This window comes from Lontra canadensis, unplaced genomic scaffold (genome assembly GCF_010015895.1).
Source record: "Lontra canadensis isolate GAN:19392208 unplaced genomic scaffold, GSC_riverotter_1.0 scaffold44, whole genome shotgun sequence".
NCBI classification, from domain to species: domain Eukaryota; kingdom Metazoa; phylum Chordata; class Mammalia; order Carnivora; family Mustelidae; genus Lontra; species Lontra canadensis.
In genome coordinates this window covers 8,596,648-8,617,121 of record NW_022631038.1, presented here as the reverse complement: position 1 = coordinate 8,617,121, position 20,474 = coordinate 8,596,648, and positions in this window count along the sequence as shown.

Genomic DNA, 20,474 nt, shown 5'->3' with positions numbered 1-20,474 from the left:
CAATGATAGCCTAGCTGGATATAGTATTCTTGGCTGCCTGTTTTTCTCGTTTAGTACTCTGAATATATCATGCCAGCTCTTTCTGGCCTGCCAGGTCTCTGTGGATAAGTCTGCTGCCAATCTAATATTTTTACCATTGTATGTTACCGACTTCTTTTCCCGGGCTGCTTTCAGGATTTTCTCTTTGTCACTAAGACTTGTAAATTTTACTATTAGGTGACGGGGTGTGGACCTATTCTTATTGATTTTGAGGGGGGTTCTCTGTACCTCCTGGATTTTGATGCTTGTTCCCTTTGCCATATTGGGGAAATTCTCTCCAATAATTCTCTCCAATATACCTTCTGCTCCCCTCTATCTTTCTTCTTCTTCTGGAATCCCAATTATTCTAATGTTGTTTCATCTTATGGTGTCGCTTATCTCTCGAATTCTCCCCTCATGGTCCAGTAGCTGATTGTCCCTCTTTTGTTCAGCTTCTTTATTCTCTGTCATTTGGTCTTCTATATCGCTAATTCTTTCTTCTGCCTCATTTATCCTAGCAGTCAGAGCCTCCATTTTTTATTCCACCTCATTAAGAGCTTTTTTGATTTCAACTTCGTTAGAATTTAGTTCTTTTATTTCTCCAGAAAGGGCTTTTATATCTCCTGAGAGGGTTTCTCTAATATCTTCCATGCCTTTTTTGAGCCCGGCTAGAACCTTGAAGTCGTTATTCTGAACTCTAGATCTGACATATTACCAATGTCTGTATTGAATAGGTCCCTAGCCTCGGTACTGCCTCTTGTCCCTTTTATTGTGGTGAATTTTTCCGCCTTGTCATTTTGTCCAGATAAGAGTATCTGAAGGAGCAAGTAAAATATTAAAAGGGTGGCAACAACCCCAGGGAAATATGCTTTAACCAAATCAGAAGAGATCCCAAATCGTGCTGGGGGAGAAAGGGGATAAAAAGAGGTTCAGAAAGAAAAAAAAAAAAAAAGAAACAATTAAAAAAAGAAAACTAATAAAGAAAAAAATATAGAAAAGAAAATATACATATATATATATATATTAGATAAACTAGTTAAAAAACGTTAAAAAAGAAAATGGTAAAAGTTAAAAAAAATTTCGCAGAAGAAGGGAAAAAAAATTGAAAAAGAAAAAAAAATTAACTGCAAGGCTAAAGAATCATGGGGAGAAAGCCATGAGTTCCGTGCTTTGCTTTCTCCTCCTCTGGAATTCCACTGCTCTCCTTGGTATTGAACCTGCACTCCTCGTAAGTGAACTTGGTCCCGGCGGGGTTTCTTGGTGATCATCTGGGGGAGGGGCCTGTTGTAGTGATTCTCAAGCGTCTTTGCCCCAGGCGGAGTCGCACCGCCCTTACCCGGGGCCGGGCTGAATAATCCGCTCGGGTTCGCTTTCGGGAGCTTTTGTTCCCTGAGCGCTTTCCGTAGAGTCCGGAGGACGGGAACGAAGATGGCGGCCGCCCAGTCTCCGGCCCGGAGGAGCCGAGAGCCCGGGGCCCCACTCCTCAGTGCGCCCTCAGGGAACAGCGCCCAGTTACTCCCATCACCCTGGCCTCCGGCCGCGCTCCGAGCTGACCGAGCCTGTGACCGGTTCAAGGTAAGCCCGAGCTGAGAGTCACTCCTCGGCTCCGTCTCTGTAGCCGGCTTCCCCGTTCTAATACCTGTAAGCTCTGCGACACTCAGACACCCCCGATCCTTCTGTGACCCTGCGGGACCTGAGGCCACACTGGCCCCGCGTGGGCTTCACCCCGGTTAAGCCTCTGGAGCGATGTCCCTCAGCGGAACAGACTTTTAAAAGTTCCGATTTTGTGTCCGTTGCTCCGCCGCTTGCCGGGAGCCGGCCCCTCCCCCCGCGGTCTATCTTCCCGTTGCTTTGGATTCACTTCTCCGCCAGTCCTACCTTTCAGAAAGTGGTTGATTTTCTGTTTCTAGAATTGCTGTTCTTCTTCTCTTCGATCTCCCGTCGGATTTGTAGGTGTTTGCGATCTTTAGATAAGCTATCTAGCTGATCTCCCGCAACCTGAGGTAGTCTCACCTGCTACTTCTCCGCCATCTTGACTCCTCCCCTACTCCTTTTTTCTGTCAATGGAATACTTCAGTTTGGTGTTTCTATATGGTTTGCCTTTTCTCAGTTCATTGAATCTTGGCTATGAATTTAATATTTAAGATTTGTAGTTATAGGATTGTCTTAAGCAGTTCAGGTGGTCATAGCAAAATCCCATAGACCCACATAGCTTTTCCTCTGTTCTTGTGTGGAGAGGCATAGAGGGATGGTAGGAAAGTGAGACAGAGAAAAAAAGAGGAGAAAAGAGAAAGAAAGATCCATCTCTCTCTCTCTCTCTCTCTCTCTCTCTCTCTCTCTCAGATTTTGTTAGAGGTAGATAAAGAGAAAGCACAAGCAGGGGGAGCAGCAAGCAAATGGAGAAGCAGGCTCCCTGCTGAGCAAGAAGCCCTATTCAGGACTCTGTCCCAGGAACCTGAGATCATGATCTGAGCAAAAGGCAGACACTTTATCCACTGAGCCACCTAGGTGACCCAAGAGAGATCTCTTTCTCTTATTATAAATCTACTAATTCCACTATAAGGGCTTCACTGGCATGACCCTAGCTAACACTAATCACCTCCCGAGGGCCTCATCTCCAAATACCATGACATTGGGCATTAGAACATCAACATATAAACCTGGTGTGAAAAAAGAGGCAGAAACATTCAGTCCATAGCAATCATATATGGATGAAATTAATATAGCTAAACCTAGTTTTCTTTCACTCAGTTTTTTCATTGCATTCTTTCTCCATCCTTTTTTCTTGAACCTATTTAAAGTAAATTTCTTACAGCATGTATTTGAGGCATGCTTTTATAACCATTCTGACAATATTTGTCTCTTCATTGGTAAGCCTAAAACATTTATCATGCCTGTTCTTAAGTAGTAGCTACAATTCAGGGCTCCAGGATCATTAATTCATTTTCTTCAGGATCATTAATCACAGGTTGTAGTATAATTTCCACAGAACTAAAAATAGCCCATTAACCAATAGAAAAGCATGTAACCTGAGATAAGCATTGGTTTCATCTGGAAAGTTTTGACGCTGCTGGGAACTGCAGCTTTGAGGTTCAATAATCTGGGGTTCAGAAATACATGAATATTTGAACTACGTGAACTACATGAACTATTGAACAAAACATTGAACTACATGAAATATTTGAATTACAGAAATACATGAACTTTATACAAATTCTTAGAAATTCCAAACTTATCTGTTAGTATCCTAAGCAACCAGATCATGCTTATCACCCAGGTAATAAATACTGGGTTTTGGAAAGTATAATGATTAAACAGGCATCTTCATGAGGGTAAACTCTGTAATCAACACATGAAAAGATGCCTAGCCTTAGTGGTCATTTGAGATGCACCTCTTAATTATTCAGTACTCTTGCAGAGTTACTAGATCGGGAGAAATTTAAAATCTCATTGTACAAGCATGATGACAATGTGGAAAAATGAGAACAACTTCATTTAGAGAACAATTTGGTACTGTATGGTAAAATCACATTGTTCATCAGTCTCCTGGTATCACCATATAACCAGTTCAAGTGGTATAGAGTTCTCTCTTTACATCCCTTAGAGAGCCATGATAAATATTTTCTCTGTAGATTGTGAGAGTCTCAGATGGTATTAAAATTTTTACTTTAATAAACAATTTTAAAAATCTCAAAAAAGGGACTTCTATGCTATTTACCCATAGTTTTCCTTCTTCTTTGCTTTCTTGTTTCTTGATGCTCTAAGATTTAGCATAGGTTTCCTGATGATAGACTCATAGTTTCCTTTCACCTGTGAATGTCTTCATTAATTCTCCATTCCTAAAGGATATTTTTCCTTGATAATCTGGTTGATGATTCTTTTTTTTTTTTTTTAGCACTTAAAAAATGTTGGACAGTAGTCTATCAGCTTTGATGGTTTCTTATGAGAAATCTACCATTTGAATTGTTTTTTTCTCCTATAGGTAGAGGCTTATTTACTCTGGCTGCTTTTAAGATTTTCTCTTTGTCTTGAACTTTCAGAAGATTCACTAAGATGTGTCTTTGTATGAATTGCTTTGAATTTATCTTGTTTGGTGTTTGCTTATTTTCTTGAATCTGTAGGCTTATAACTGTTGTCATTGTTCCTACTAGTGCTTTTTCAGTTCTGACATCTGTGTCCCCTTCTTTCCAGGCCTCCAGTGATGTTACTGTTAGACTTTTGTACCAGCCCTGCAAGTCCCAGGGACTCCATTCATTTCTTCTCATTCCATTTTCTCTTTTGTTCATTGGATAATTTTATTTCCTGTATTCAAGTAAAATTATTCCCTTTTTTCCCTCTGTTATGTTAATCAACCCCATTCATTTTTTTTTAATTTTGGTTATTGTACTTTTCACTTTTAAAATTTCTATTGGGTTCTTCTTTATATATTTTATTTCTTTATTTGGAACTTGTACTTCTTACTGAGAGTTTCTATTCTTTTATGTTTCTAGTCCATTTGTAATTGCTTGTTGAAGTATTTTTATGATGGTGTCTTTAAAATCATTTCAGATCATTCCAACACCTATGTCATCCCAGTATTGATGTCAGTTTATCTTTTCTCATTCAGGTTGAGGTTTTCCTGGTCCTGGGTATGATATGTGATTTTTCTACTGAAGTCTGAACATTTGGGTTACCATGAGACTCTGGATCTCATTTAAAGCTTTTGTTTTATCTAGCTTTCTCTGACACCACCCCAGTATATGAAGGGGTACAAACACCTGGTACTTCCAGGTTTTGGTGAAAGTCCAGTTTCCCTGATTAGCCTCTGTCATCAGACATGGGTGAGAAGCTCCTTATCACTGTCAGAATTCACGCTCCCCACTAGGCTTCTTCTGGAACCATCCCACTGAGAGGTGGAGGGGTTTGTTGTTACTGCTACCACGTGGTCTCCACTGATACTGTGGTGTGGCTTCACACTGTTTTATACTTTCTCACAGCTCTTGTATACTCTGTTCTGTTTTCCCACTTTTCTTTCCATTTTTCTATTTGTTTGGTTAGTTTCTAATAACCTACAAGTTCATGATTCATTCCGTGAATGCATGTCGAGTCTACTGGATATCTCTGGTAGTTCCAACAACTGCATCCTCACTCAGCCTCCTTCTGTTAATTGCTCCAGGCTGTTTTCTTGCCCTTTTATGTACCTCCCAATTCTTTGCTGAAAGCTTGACAAATTATATATCACAATAAATACATAAATAATTTTTCACATCTGTAGATGAACAAGGTTTCCTCCTATTAGGCCTTTAGAGAATGAGATAGTGTTCATCTAACCCCATTTTGAGTGGTTTGGGTGCTGGTTAATATGTCAGGTTCATCTAAATATCTGATCTCCCTTTGACTTTGGCTGATCCCTTTACATTGCCCCCAAGGGGACCTTGCCTTATAGCTGTCCCAGCTGTGCTTGACCAGTATTTTGTTAGTGTGGCATTGAGGGGATGGGAAAGTAAACTATTACCTGATGTTCTGATTGAGCCCCAGTCTTGTGCAGGCACTGTGAACTGGGTATTGGGAAAGTATCCTGCTCAGGTGTCCTTGCCTGTTCTCCACATAGGGTGCTGGACAGACCATGTATTTCGTCCTCTCCCATAAGAGTAGAGTTTTGGGTTTCTTGTCTCCCCGTCCCCCTGATTTCCTATTGACAACTGTTAGCACTATGAAGTCTATTCCTGTATTTGTTTATAACGATACAATGTTAAGTACACAATGCCCAAATGATATTTGTTGAACCAGTAAATATTGTAATTACCATAATATATACAGTGATAAAATATGTGTCACAAAATTAATTTTTTAGTGTTCTATTTCAAGGTCTTATTTTTTCCTCCAACTTAGAGTTTGACAAAAACTATTATTAGTGAACTATAATAATTTTTGTTGCATTATTAATTTGTGTCTGTAAGAGTTTTTTGATGAATGACATTTCCTTTTTTACCTGTCAGTGTAAGAAGTACATGATCATGAAAAATATTAGACCCCCCATTATCAGTGTTTATAAAATTATTTAATTGACCAAGAGTTTTGTAATTCACATATGCATATTTATTCTGGTAAGAGCAAATTATATAGCCTTGAAATACAATTTCATTACTTTTCAGCAAATCTTACATCATGTAAATCCATCAGCCATGGCTGTTTTCCTTATTGAATTTGAGAATGAGAAATTTAAGTCCCTTTTAAGCTGTCAGAATGAGAGAGTTTCATAAAATATATTAGCAAATGAGAAATATTTAGCATATTTATGGCTATGGTAATCATAGACTGACTGTATTTCAATAGTAAACAGAGATACAATATTAGTAGTAAATCTTTAAAGAGCACTTATTTTTTTATCTATCAAGATTCTTTGGATAACCCTTATTGCCTACGGGAAGAATATAGCTAGGACTTTGTTTTTAGATGAAATAAATCAAAATATAAGGAACAAGAACTTCTACTATAAATTAGAAGTAGCATAAATATTCATGATATTTTTATCTAACATAATTCTTCTTTTAAAAATGTTTGTCCGTATCTTGTTGGAAAAAATGACTAACACTATTTCATTCCAAACTTGGAGAAATGATATGCTTAGAGAATTACTATTCTTGTGTGATTCTTTAAAAATATTTATGTATGGACTTCATCTTTATGATTGTATTGTTTACTTTTATTTTTTCTGCCTGGTTTCCAATTCCTTCTTTACCACACACACTTGCAGTTTGCCCTTGGGAACATGTAGCTTCTTTTCACCTCCATGTCTTCATCTGTTAATTGGTGATATAATAGTACCAGGATTTTTAGAGAATTGGATGGTTTCACATTTGTTAATAATATAGATCAGCCTTTAGCACATAAGAATTAATATATTGATATTATTTTCTGAATGCAACAAGCTTTATCATTCTTTTTTAAATAAAATTGTCTAGGGGTGCCTGGGTGGCTCAGTGGGTTAAGCCTCTGCCTTTGGCTCAGGTCATAGTCTTGGGGTCCTGGGATCAAGCTCCACATCAGGCTCTCTGCTCAGCGTGGAGCTCTCTCTGCCTGCCTCTCTGCCTAGTCAAATAAATAAATTTTAAAAATTTTTAAATAAAATTGTCTAACCAGAAACACTTCAATAAGTTACATACAACACATGTGGAATCTGTAATAATTTTGATAGTAGCAACTAGGGTAATGCTTACATCCTAGATTATGCTATATTGAAAAATGCTTTGCTATGAACACGAGTCTCATAATTTGATTCAAAGGATAAGTGAACTCAAGGTGATTTATTGTGTAGTAATATGTATGTGAGATATACACATTAAAAACAAGCAAATATTTGGTTATTATCAATGCAACAATATTCAAGAAGAACAATGTGAAATAAGTATGTGGAAGCAAAAACTTTGAAAAGGAATGCTGTCCATAGGAATAGTAACAAGTCATATTTAAAATATCTCTTATCAAAATTTATTCTTCATGAGATTTTAATCATTTGTTTCAATTAGGTCAGATTTTTTCATACTTTTTGTTACTTGTATGTAGACCTAAGAGAATGTTTGCAAAAATATTTTCTAATTATATATAATTAAAATCACTTCCTTTTCTTACTGTGGCTTCAGGGACCTGGTTATCTCTCATTGTTAATTTGCCAATGATATGTTCAGTTCCACTTCTGTCCCATTTCTTTTTTACACATATTCATCCACCCCCCTCCAGCAATTATCTAGTGAAATTACAAATAGAGATACATGTACACAAATAGTTCTACAGATAAAAGTCAATAGTTTGAAATTTGCTCCAGTTATTAAGAGATATGATCACCTGCTGTCAAACAGAGCTTCTCACTCCCCTTTTTCTAACCTCTTCAAATGTCTCTCTACATTGTCTCCTGTAAATACCTGGTAAAGTTAATGCCTGGCACCAGAAGCCAAGGAAAGGCAACATGGTGTAAAGCATGTCTTTAGTAGCAAGAAGAAAGTCACTAAAAATATTAGAATAGTATTTAAGTAGATATTTTTAAAAACCCCCAAGTGCTAGATTTTGGAATTGCACCCTGAATTCTTTCCTTCAAAGACAACATTGGAATTTGGGGTCTAGACTAACTTGTTAGCCTTGCTTCATGTTTCCGTCTAAGTGTCTTCCTCTGCAGAAGAGGAGAGTTACCCGATGGGTATTGTTGGCAGCAGGAAGCAGGCATACACAGTCCCTGCCTACCGGTCCCCTCTGATCTGCCTGCAGGACACCCATCTGCTGGGCTCTCTGTGCTGCTGCTAAAGGGGCATGCCCACACACATCTGAGTGCAAGGGACAACTGTGTTTCTGTGTTTCCACGCTAACTAGGAATTCTGTTGTCCTGAAACTGAACCAGAGCCTCTCAGAGCCTTCTCTAACATGTTGATTTCTGTCTGTTTCTGTTTGTCTATTTCAACTGTCTGAATTATTGGGGAAAAAATTATCAGTCCCCTTAAAATTGCAGCAGGAAGTTGACATGACAGATGCTCAGTATCTATTTTTACAAGTTGTTTGTTTGTTTGTTTGTTTTTTAAGTAGGCTCCACACCCAGTGTGGTGCCCAATGCAGGGCCCAAACTCATAACCCTGAGATCAAGACCCAAGCTGAAATCAAGAGTCAGAGTCTTACCTGACTGAGTCAGCCAGGCACCCAGTATATATTTTTAAATTAATCAATTTCAGAATGTTGACCTCTGGCTTCAGAAATATGCATGAAAACATTAGATATTAATATCATACATATCACTATAAGTTTAACTGAATGTTAATGAAAATTTCAGAGATTCTTTAATGATTATATTAAAATTTAATTAAAAAGCAATGACATGGTGAATTTTGCCCTTTTTTAAAGCAATATTTTTCTACTTTGTAGTTTTCTTAGCTCTTTGAGCAAAGATATTTATTTAAAGTTTATGTGTGACTTCTAAGATCTACAATAGTAAAGGAAAATGAACATACATTTGTAATTTCATATAGGATATTTATGAGTTTTTTAGTCATGTGATACTTTCATTTAGAAAGTATAGCATATACAGGCAATGAATTTCTAATGCTCTTTTACTGAAATTTGGACAGTTAGATAGTCTAATGGTAATACACTCAATTCATTGAGTCTACTTACAGACTTACATATTGTTGCTGTGTACAAGGAGTTCCTAATCCATAAATAGCCTGGTCACATAAATACGGAATGTCTCCGTAATTTAAGTATTGCGTTTTGTTTAGTTCTTTGATTGACAGATCTCTCCTACTATTTTCTATAAAATAGGCATATAGGAGTGCCTGGGTGGCTCAGTCATTAAGCGTCTGCCTTCGGCTCAGGTCATGATCCCAGGGTTCTGGGATCGAGCCCTGTATCAGGCTCCCTGCTTGGCAGAAAGCCTGCTTCTCCCTTTTCCACTTCCCACGCCTTCTGCTGTGTTCCCTCTCTCGCTGTGTCTCTCTCTGTCAAATGAATAAATAAAATCTTTAAAGAATTAAAATTTTAAAAAAGGGCATATAATTGAAAACAAAACTATCCCTTATTGAGACCATGTCTATTTCTGGATATGAAGCAAACTAGAAGACAAAGTTATGATCCAGGAAAACCTATAAATGGTTACCCAATCACAGGACAGTAAATCACTTTTGTTTTCTTTGCAATAATTATGATACTGTAGGATGTTGCTGACTGGGGTAACCCATGCCATTCTCAAAGCTAACATATCTGTGTATTCAAAGTGTCTCTGGTTTAGACCTAAGAGAAAAATCACATAAACCTTAGCAACCAAAGGCATTATATCTGAGGTCTGTCTAGGATTCTTAGAATTGGATATACTTTTTAATATATGGCATAATTTACAAACATACTTACTATTATTTAGAAAGACCTTAAGTTGCCAGCTCCCACAAATACACAAGATTTAGGATTCATCCCTTTTTGCATATATAGCATATTTTCAGGAAGAACATTTTCTTTCAGAAAAAAAAAAAACCTTCAAAATTATGGCAAAATGCTTATTGTTTGAGAACTAGGTTCTTAAATGCTGACTAATTCTTTTTTCACACAAAATAGTCACAAGTGTGCTTTTCACTGTTTTGCAAGATCCTCAAACATTGCATCCCCTGTATCTTTAGCTGCTGCAGCTTCGAATCTTTACAAGGGCCAAGACGCTCTCTGTACAAATGATATTAAAAAATATTCATTATAAAGGAACCAGCTATGAATCCTTGGTGATTTTACAAACTTTTGTCAGCTATGACGGTGATTTGATGTATATTTAGCATTGTATGAATAAGGTTTAAAATAAAATTCAAAGGCTGAATACGGAATACTTTTTTGGGAGGATGTTATGTTATACTCCAGCTGTTTGAGGCCATTTTTTTCCTATGACATTTTCCCATTTATTTTATTGACAAAAGATTATGTTTGCAGGATAGAATTAATTTGTATATGGTAGAACCCTTACACATGCACTACTTCACTTTCTTGAATGCTTTTTAACTGCAGTATGTCATAATTTCCCCTTACAACTATAAGGCTATACATTCAAATACATCCTAAAAATTTTACTGAGTCTATTACTCAGTAAAAAGGGAAGTGGAATTATGATCTGGGAGTATAGGAAAAATGATTCTATGATTTATAAGAAAACCAACATGACATCTTTAACTATGTGGCTATTTTTCCCTGAAATTATTAAAAGGAAAATTGACCAAAAACCATTTAAAACATTTAGATAGGATTTTTTATAGATGAAAAGTGTAATGGTCTATGAAATCATGTCTTTCAATCCTATGCAATATTGAGAACCATTGTGCTAAGTGCTATGAGAAATTTAAAGGATAATAAGACGCCATATCCCTCAAGCGATGTACAAATTAGATGAGAATTCTAAACATGTCATCAGGGAAAGAAGCAGGGCCAAAAGTCAAACAAGAGATATAGGCTTCTATCTTTGTCACCACTGCCAACTCTATCTGCACTTATAAAATATGTGAAATTAGTTCTTCAGGATTGATTATTCTTGGAATATTGTATACCCCTTTCTTCTCCTTATGGATAAAATTTCTGATCATTATTTTCTCATGAGCATTCCATAGGTCAAGAGAAAGCAGAAGTTCAAGTATTAAATATTTAACTCATTATTTTTAACTTAAGAAAGCAATGAGATTATAGAGTAATCCACTGTATATTTAAACTCACCAAAGGGGCACCTGGGTGGCTCAGTGGGTGAAGCCTCTGCCTTTGGCTCAGGTCATGATCTCAGGGTCCTGGAATCGAGCCCCGCATCAGGCTCTCTGCTCAGCAGGGAGCCTGCTTCCCCCTCTCTCTCTGCCTGCCTCTCTGCCTACTTATAACCTCTCTTTCTGTCAAAGAAATAAATAAAATCTTTAAAAAAATATAAACTCTCACCAAATATCTGAGGAAGGAGGCTGATCCATACTTGTGCAGTCTATAATAATGTTCGAAAATTCTGTGTGAATTAACTTTTCTCATGTTACCTCCAACAGTTGCTACCATGCATATAATCAAACCAATTCTGAGTCCTTTCAGGAAATCCTTTCGGATGTTGGCTTTATTGGGAATACACTAACAAATGATGAGTTAAGCCTGTGAACTCCAGGTCTATTTCCAAGTTGAAGTGTGTAGTTTGGGAATATTTTCCAAGGTCGATCTGCCTGCTGTGTACCATTTTTGCTGCCTAGTAATGTGATTTCATAAGCAGTTGCCTAGAGACTTTGCACTCTCATGTCTTAGGCCATTCTGCAAGTGAATTCTTTCATTTATTAATTCTCTAAACAAACAACTTAACCTTTTATTTACAGAGGAAAAGCACATTCCATCTCCTACGAGTGGCTCATTTAAAAACCTTTCCCTATATGAAATTTGTATAGATCAGCCCCATGGGACTTTACGTTCTTCCCACTCCACCATAATCATTATATTTTCCCTCGCTCCTCTGGAATATTTACTGTTATTCATACATACAGTGCTATTTGAAGTTTTATGTTCATAGGATCCAATAGAAACCCAGATGCCTTTCAGAGAATTTTGCTCTGAAGAGACAGTTCCCATAGAAAATTACCTTTTCTCAGTTAAATGACATTTTTCTCTTCATTGCTTAAATTATACAAAGCTTAAAAAGTATAAAATATTCTCTTCGGTTTGGTTTTGGTTTCAAGTATTTGATATTTAGATTTCTATTTATTTGTACATAATCTGTACAAAGACAACCAAACTATTTGACTGACAAAACTTAAAATTCCCTAAAAGATATAATGTATTTTCACAAATCTTAAAATGGTCAATTAAAAAACATAATTAAAGCATGCCAAGAATAGTAATTAATTTTTTAAAAACAATGCTTAATAGTCTTAGTTTGATAATCAGAATGATGTGAATTCGTGTAGAAATTTTGAAAAATAGAGAAAAATCACAAATGGGGATATTTTAAAAAATCATTAAATTTCCTTTTGCAAAATAATTCTTAATGGATACATTATAGTGTGTACAGAATAATGCATTTAACTGAAGACCAGTAGGGGATATCTATGTCCATGTGAGCAGGTACTCAATTATTACTTATTTTTCAGTACTGGGTCAAAAGTTGGACACATTTTAACTGATAAATTTGCCCTGCCAAGTTGTCTCTACAAAAGTAGTATCGATTTGTTTTCATTAGCAATGGACAACTAGTTTATAATTCCTCTGACTCTTTAGACATATTTCTGAGTTTCTTCCTTCTTTAAACTCCTTGTTATTTCTGTCCTAACACTGCCTGGTTTTAAATATTGTAACTTTCCTGTATTTTAATTCATTGAGTGAGGATATCAGTACATTTCTTGTTCAAGTTCAATTGGCTCTTTTCTTATACCCATACAGGTAGATAACTTTCCAGATTATTGTTCTGTGTTCCTAAAGAAAGCCCAGTATGATCCCATCAATATAGATGTCATTAAGTTATGTGAATTAGAGCTTGGCTCTTACATCGTTGATAAATCTTTACAGCAGTATGGTTTTTCTTTCCCTTCAAAAAGCATTCTATATCTTCATATTCTTATGAATTTCCTATTCAGTTTATTCTTAGATATTTTATAGTTTTTGGGTAATATTAATTGACTCTCCTTTTCATTATAGTTCTTCTTATGTCAATTCTGGACTATAAGAAATGTTGTGGTTTGTATGTATTTTGTAAAATATAACCAGATTGACCCCAATGTGTTTCATATTAGTCGATTTATGATCTTGGGGTTTGCTTGTGTATACTTCTGCAAAGAATGGTGATTTTTTTATTCCCATATTTTTAGTATGTGTAACTTATAAAAGTATTTTATAACATTGGCTTGGCCATAATTTAAAGAGCAGCACTAAAAATAGGGTTAGAAACAAGCATCGTGGGCTTTTTCCTGATTTTATAAACATGCATGGTATTTTAACATTAAATATGATGGTTATGAAATATAGAGACTGTATGAGTGTGAATATCATCTAATTCTAACTTATGAATTTCAGTTTTTTAGAATATATTTTTAAATTTTATTCAAATACATGTGGGCTTATATTGAACAAGATTTGGGATTTTTTTCCTTCCATTTAGTATTATATAAAGTGAGTTATATATATAACCTTCTAATAGTAATAATATTCCTTCCAGTCTGGAATAAACACTTCATGTTTTATTATGCATTTTAATTTACTGCCAAATTAAATTTGCTACTATTTTATATAGATAGAATTTATCAATTTATACTTAAATTTGCTTTCATATACAGCTTTAAAAGCTCATTTTTATTTGAAATATTTGTTGAATAGCTTAGAAAATGTATTCATCATCACAGTGGCAGCCAAACCTATCTGAATGTGGGAGTATATTGGACACTATTTATACTAACCCCTTAATATACTTGATGACTATTTGAAAAGGAGTTAGGATTTCATTTTATATAAATTATTGAATTAATGTAATACAGCTTTCTTTAGACTCTATTATGATTAGTAACAGGTCTTTGGAACTCACAATCAATTTGATGAAAATACAGACGCAGTTGTACTCTTTTAAATAATGTAAATTCAACATGGGGATAGAGGGGGTCTTGTCATTTGTGTATCTGGAGAAAGCAGTGTCTTGCAGTCTGTCCATCCTTGTTTTGTCTAGATCAGCTCACATGGAAACAATGAAAGCCATCAATTAACCTGCAGGCACAGACATATGCAAATATGAGCTGTTGAGTCCATTCTCTATCTGTAGAAATCTCTTAATTATTCACTTTCAACAGCATAATGAGGAGTTAACAACCCAGGCCTTGAAGTCAAGCTATAAAGTGCACAACCATGTGATTCAATGCTTAATAAGCCTTTGTTGGTAATAATATTTTTGTTATTAAACTACTTTTCCCATGAGCCCTGAGCACCAGGTAGCCTTATGAACTGTCAGGGAGGTGCTAAGGTTTTCTGGTGGTTAGTAAATTCTCTTTGCAACTGATTTTAATATGATAATACTTACTAATATCTAGTCTCCATATTGTCTGTAAAAATAATTATGCTGTTTTCAACAAGGGATAAAATATGCTAAACATTGAAACAAAAGTAAAAGCTAAATTCTCAACTATTTTATAAAAAGTAATATGACTTAGAGCTAATCCTAGATTAAGTTAATGAAGGTCAGAGACACAGATGAAAGAATGGTGCAGAAAAATGGGCTATGTCTTTAATGTGTTAAAAATATTGATTTGTGTTTAAAATTGATTTCACCTTTCAAAGTGTTTATAATTTCAAACTAAGAATGAGGCCTTTGTGTATAAAAGGAAACAATCATAAACATAATAAAAATCTCAAATTTTCTTTTTTTTTAATTTAATTTTTTTCAGTGTTCCAAGATTCATTGTTTATGCACCACACCCAGTGCTCCATGCAATAAAATCTCAAAACTTTTCTAATGAGAAATCAGATAGGCCATGATGCCTCAGGATATCCACTGATGGACATTCAAAAGTTCTATGGGATGTATGGGTTTAAAACTCTATGCCACTGTATAGACCACTATGAGGGCTAAATTTATATAACATAAAAAATAGAAGAACTGTGTCAACGGAGAAATGAAACCAAATAGTCAACCAGTTTTTTTTTTTTTAATTTTTTTTTTATTTTTTATAAACATATATTTTTTTCCCCAGGGGTACAGGTCTGTGAATCGCCAGGTTTACACACTTCACCGCACTCACCATAGCACATAGCCTCCCCAATGTCCATAATAACCCCACCCCCCCTCTCCCAACCCCCCTCCCCCCCAGCAACCCTCAGTTTGTTTTGTGAGATTAAGAGTCACTTATGGTTTATCTCCCTCCCAATCCCATCTTGCTTCATTTACTCTTCTCCTATCCCCTTAACCCCCATGTTGCATCTCCTCTCCCTCATATCAGGGATATCATATGATAGTTGTCTTTCTCCGATTGACTTATTTCGCTAAGCATGATACCCTCTAGTTCCATCCACGTCGTCGCAAATGGCAAGATTTCATTTCTTTTGATGGCTGCATAGTATTCCATTGTGTATATATCCACATCTTCTTTATCCATTCATCTGTTGATGGACATCTAGGTTCTTTCCATAGTTTGGCTATTGTAGACATTGCTGCTATAAACATTCAGGTGCACGTGCCCCTTCGGATCACTACGTTTGTATCTTTAGGGTAAATACCCAGCAGTGCAATTGCTGGGTCATAGGGTAGTTCTATTTTCAACATTTTGAGGAACCTCCATGCTGTTTTCCAGAGTGGTTGCACCAGCTTGCATTCCCACCAACAGTGTAGGAGGGTTCCCCTTTCTCCGCATCCTCGCCAGCATCTGTCATTTCCTGACTTGTTCATTTTAGCCATTCTGACTGGTGTGAGGTGGTATCTCATTGTGGTTTTGATTTGTATTTCCCTGATGGCGAGTGATATGGAGCACTTTTTCATGTGTCTGTTGGCCATCTGGATGTCTTCTTTGCAGAAATGCCTGTTCATGTCTTCTGCCCATTTCTTGATTGGATTATTTGTTCTTTGGGTGTTGAGTTTGCTAAGTTCTTTATAGATTCTGGACACTAGCCCTTTATCTGATATGTCGTTTGCAAATATCTTCTCCCATTTGGTCAGTTGTCTTTTGGTTTTGTTCACTGTTTCCTTTGCTGTGCAAAAGCTTTTGATCTTGATAAAATCCCAATAGTTCATTTTTGCCCTTGCTTCCCTTGCCTTTGGCGATGTTCCTTGGAAGATATTGCTGCGGCTGAGGTTGAAGAGGTTGCTGCCTGTGTTCTTCTCAAGGATTTTGATGGATTCCTTTCTCACATTGAGGTCCTTCATCCATTTTGAGTCTATTTTCATGTGTGGTGTAAGGAAATGATCCAATTTCATTTTTCTGCATGTGGCTGTCCAATTTTCCCAACACCATTTATTGAAGAGGCTGTCTTTTTTCCATTGGACATTCTTTCCTGCTTTGTTGAAGATTAGTTGACCATAGAGTTGAGGGTCTATTTCTGGGCTCTCTATTCTGTTCCATTGATCTATGTGTCTGTTTTTGTGCCAGTACCATGCTGTCTTGATGATGACAGCTTTGTAGTAGAGCTTGAAGTCCGGAATTGTGATGTCACCAACTTTGGCTTTCTTTTTCAATATTCCTTTGGCTATTTGTGGTCTTTTCTGGTTCCATATAAATTTTAGGATTATTTGTTCCATTTCTTTGAAAAAAATGGATGGTACTTTGATAGGAATTGCATTAAATGTGTAGATTGCTTTAGGTAGCATAGACATTTTCACAATATTTATTCTTCCAATCCAGGAGCATGGAACATTTTTCCATTTCTTTGTGTCTTCCTCAATTTCTTTCATGAGTACTTTATAGTTTTCTGTGTATAGATTCTTAGTCTCTTTGGTTAGGTTTATTCCTAGGTATCTTATTGTTTTGGGTGCAATTGTAAATAGGATGGACTCCTTAATTTCTCTTTCTTCTGTCTTGTTGTTGGTGTAGAGAAATGCGACTGATTTCTGTGCATTGATTTTATATCCTGACACTTTACTGAATTCCTGTACAAGTTCTAGCAGTTTTGGAGTGGAGTCTTTTGGGTTTTCCACATATAGTATCATATCATCTGCGAAGAGTGATAGTTTGACTTCTTCTTTGCCGATTTGGATGCCTTTAATTTCCTTTTGTTGTCTGATTGCTGAGGCTAGGACTTCTAGTACTATGTTGAATAGCAGTGGTGATAACAGACATCCCTGCCGTGTTCCTGACCTTAGAGAAAAAGCTTTCAGTTTTTCTCCATTGAGAATGATATTTGCGGTGGGTTTTTCCTAGATGGCTTTGATAATATTGAGGTATGTGCCCTCTATCCCTACACTTTGAAGAGTTTTGATCAGGAAGGGATGCTGTACTTTGTCAAATGCTTTTTCAGCATCTATCGAGAGTATCACATGGTTCTTGTTCTTTCTTTTATTAATGTGTTGTATCACATGGATTGATTTGCGGATGTTGAACCAACCTTGCAGCCCTGGAATAAATCCCACTTGGTCGTGGTGAATAATCCATTTAATGTACTGTTGAATCTTATTGGCTAGTATTTTGGTGAGAATTTTAGCCTCTGTGTTCATCAAGGATATTGGTCTGTAGTTCTCTTTTTTGACGGGATCCTTGTCTGGTTTTGGGATCAAGGTGATGCTGGCCTCATAAAATGAGTTTGGAAGTTTTCCTTCCATTTCTATTTTTTGGAACAGTTTCAGGAGAATAGGAATTAGTTCTTCCTTAAATGTTTGGTAGAATTCCCCCGGGAAGCCATCTGGCCCTGGGCTTTTGTTTGTTTGGAGATTTTTGATGACTGTTTCAATCTCCTTACTGGTTATGGGTCTGTTCAGGCTTTCTATTTCTTCCTGGTTCAGTTGTGGTAGTTTATATGTCTCTAGGAATGCATCCATTTCTTCCAGATTGTCAAATTTGTTGGCATAGAGTTGCTCATAATATGTTCTTATGATTGTCTGTATTTCTTTGGTGTTCATTGTGATCTCTCCTCTTTCATTCATGATTTTATTTATTTGGGTCCTTTCTCTTTTCTTTTTGATAAGTCTGGCCAAGGGTTTATCAATCTTATTAATTCTTTCAAAGAACCAGCTCCTAGTTTCGTTGATTTGTTCTATTGTTTTTTTTGGTTTCTATTTCATTGATTTCTGCTCTAATCTTTATGATTTCTCTTCTCCTGTTGGGTTTAGGGTTTCTTTCTTGTTCTTTCTCCAGCTCCTTTAGGTGTAGGATTAGGTTGTGTACCTGAGACCTTTCTTGTTTCTTGAGAAAGGCTTGTACCACTATATATTTTCCTCTCAGGACTGCCTTTGTTGTGTCCCACAGATTTTGAACCGTTGTATTTTCATTATCATTTGTTTCTATGAATTTTTTCAATTCTTCTTTAATTTCCTGGTTGACCCATTCATTCTTTAGAAGGATGCTGTTTAGTCTCCATGTATTTGGGTTCTTTCCAAATTTCCTCTTGTGCTTGAGTTCTAGCTTCAGAGCTTTGTGGTCTGAAAATATGCAGGGAATGATCCCAATCTTTTGATACCGGTTGAAACCTGATTTAGGACCGAGGATGTGATCTATTCTGGAGAATGTTCCATGGGCACTAGAGAAGAATGTGTATTCTGTTGCTTTGGGATGAAATGTTCTGAATATATCTGTGATATCCATCTGGCCCAGTGTGTCATTTAAGGCCTTTATTTCCTTGTTGATCTTTTGCTTGGATGATCTGTCCATTTCAGTGAGGGGAGTGTTAAAGTCCCTTACGATTATTGTATTATTGTTGATGTGTTTCTTTGATTTTGTTATTAACTGGTTTATATAGTTGGCTGCTCCCACGTTAGGGGCATAGATATTTAAAATTGTTAGATCTTCTTGTTGGACAGATCCTTTGAGTATGATATAGTGTCCTTCCTCATCTCTTATTATAGTCTTTGGCTTAAAATCTAATTGATCTGATATAAGGATTGCCACTCCTGCTTTCTTCTGATGTCCATTAGCATGATAAATTGTTTTCCACCCCCTCACTTTAAATCTGACAGTGTCTTCGGGTTTAAAATGAGTTTCTTGTAGGCAACATATAGATGGGTTTTGTTTTTTTATCCATTCTGATACCCTGTGTCTTTTGATTGGGGCATTTAGCCCATTAACATTCAGGGTAACTATTGAGAGATATGAATTTAGTGCCATTGTATTGCCTGTAAGGTGACTGTTACTGTATATTGTTTCTGTTCCTTTCTGATCTACTAGTTTTAGGGTCTCTCTTTGCTTAGAGGACCCTTTTCAATATTTCCTGTAGAGCTGGTTTGGTGTTTGCAAATTCTTTCAGTTTTAGTTTGTCCTGGAAGCTTTTAATCTCTCCTTCTATTTTCAATGATAGCCTAGCTGGATATAGTATTCTTGGCTGCCTGTTTTTCTCGTTTAGTGCTCTGAATATATCATGCCAGCTCTTTCTGGCCTGCCAGGTCTCTGTGGATAAGTCTGCTGCCAATCTAATATTTTTACCATTGTATGTTACAGACTTCTTTTCCCGGGCTGCTTTCAGGATTTTCTCTTTGTCACTAAGACTTGTAAATTTTACTATTAGGTGATGGGGTGTGGACCTATTCTTATTGATTTTGACGGGGGTTCTCTGAACCTCCTGGATTTTGATGCTTGTTCCCTTTGCCATATTGGGGAAATTCTCTCCAATAATTCTCTCCAATATACCTTCTGCTCCCCTCTCTCTTTCTTCTTCTTCTGGAATCCCAATTATTCTAATGTTGTTTCATCTTATGGTGTCACTTATCTCTCGAATTCTGCCCTCGTGGTCCAGTAGCTGTTTGTCCCTCTTTTGCTCAGCTTCTTTATTCTCTGTCATTTGGTCTTCTATATCACTGATTCTTTCTTCTGCCTCATTTATCCTAGCAGTGAGAGCTTCCCTTTTTGATTGCACCTCATTAATAGCTTTTTTGATTTCAACTTGATTAGATTTTAGTTCTTTTTTTCTCCAGAAAGGGCTTTTATATCTCCCAAGAGGGTTTCTCTAATATCTTCCATGCCTTTTTCGAGCCCGGCTAGAACCTTGAGAATCATCATTCTGAACTCTAGATCTGACATATTACCAATGTCTCTATTGATTAGGTCCCTATCCTTTGGTACTGCCTCTTGTTCTTTTTTTTGTTGTGAATTTTTCTGCCTTGTCATTTTGTCCAGATAAGAGTATATGACGGAACAAGTAAAATACTAAAAGGGTGGCAACAACCCCAGGAAAATATGCTTTAGTCAAATCAGAAGAGATCCCAAATCGTGAGGGTGGGGGGAAAGGGGATAAAAAGAGGTTCAGAAAGAAAGAAAAAAAAAAAAAGAGAAACAAATAAAAAAAGAAAACCAATAATGAAAAAATATAAAACGGAAAATATATATATATATATATATATATAT